The sequence below is a fragment of the Perkinsus marinus genome (assembly GCF_000006405.1).
Source record: "Perkinsus marinus ATCC 50983 genomic scaffold scf_1104296942226, whole genome shotgun sequence".
NCBI classification, from domain to species: Eukaryota; Perkinsozoa; order Perkinsida; family Perkinsidae; genus Perkinsus; species Perkinsus marinus.
Window position 1 is genome coordinate 1 of NW_003212248.1, and position 1,289 is coordinate 1,289.

At 49.6% G+C, this 1,289-nt stretch overlaps 2 non-coding genes across 2 annotated transcripts; both read left to right on the forward strand.

Annotated features, from left to right (window-relative positions):
- The first annotated feature begins 931 nt into the window (after positions 1 to 931).
- Pmar_PMAR023794 lies at positions 932 to 1,004 on the forward strand. Its single transcript has one exon. It is a non-coding gene; the product is annotated as a tRNA-Glu (tRNA).
- Positions 1,005 to 1,068: 64 nt separating this feature from the next.
- On the forward strand, positions 1,069 to 1,139 carry Pmar_PMAR023795. Its single transcript has one exon. It is a non-coding gene; the product is annotated as a tRNA-Gly (tRNA).
- The last annotated feature ends 150 nt before the right edge of the window (positions 1,140 to 1,289 follow it).

Consider the following 1,289-nt stretch of genomic DNA (forward strand, 5'->3'; position numbering starts at 1 on the left):
ATGTTGAACATCTCGGTAGCTGCTCGCTAGACTGATGCTCTGTGTCTAGGCAACTCTGTCCAGGGGGGGGCGGGGTATATCAGCCCGAATGGCCGGTTATAGGGAAGGGTTCTTCACTAGCATTCACCATGGATGTAGTTTAGCGACTCGAACTGGTATCTTGTTTGAGGCAGGGTAGCTACGCTGATTTTTAGGGCAATGAGCTAGTCCTGTGAGATGTATAAAATACTCGTCGCCCGCTGATGATCATCCCGGAAAGATGGAGAGTACGCCTCATATGCTATCCAGTACCGCTCATCCTTGATTTCTGGGTTTGGACAGGGTTTTTAGAGTCACCAACCCCAGCCCGGCGTGCTACCGTACCGACCCGTGATTTGGTATGTGCAAGCGTGGTTTCTGGTGACACTAAGTTGTCACTACAGAAGATTAAATTATATATACTCTCTTTCGCTATCTGGAAGTAGCATCACCCGAGTCGTAGATGCTAATGATAAGTAAAATAAGCAGAAGTCCGTAGTGCGTGGAAGCAATGCTGGATGCAGAGCATGGTGACACACCCCTTTCCATGTTAGCCTATGCGCGACTATCAAATCATCTTGCCTTTCCGTGTCTGTTATCCACTCTCACACGGGGAGTGCATGATGTGGCTACGCAAGAGAGCCAGGAAATGGGAAGGAATGGGAAGGGCTCAAAGCAGGGCATGAATTTTCATTAGCAGAGCCCTTGACTGATCACGTGGATGCTTCAAAGTTGCGCGAGCATCTCCAACGAGTTTCCTAAGCGAAGTCTTTGAGCGCTCTTTTTATACGGTTGGACTAAACTGGGAAGTGCGCACGTGTGTACGTGTTTTGGGTAGCGGTTAGGAATCCGTCATCATTGTCTCGGTGTGTATAATAACTGGCACTAGCCTATAGACTCCGCTTTGCAGCCTTCCGATGTAGTCTAGCTGGTTAGGATTCGTGGCTCTCACCCACGCGACCGGGGTTCGAGTCCCCGCATCGGAAACTAATTTTCTATAGATAATCCATTTTCACTGGCCAGGTAAGCGTTGAAAAGCTTAATTCATTGGCATCATTGGTCTAGTGGTAGAATACAACGTTGCCATCGTTGTGACCCGAGTTCGATTCTCGGATGATGCAGTTTTGCCAATCGGTGTCTTCAATGTTGATCCCCGGCCCCCCCCGTCCAATGTTGAGAGCTACCCGTGATGTTGAACATCTCGGTAGCTGCTCGCCTAGACTGATGCTCTGTGTCTAGGCAACTCTGTCCAGGGGGGGGGCGGGGTATAT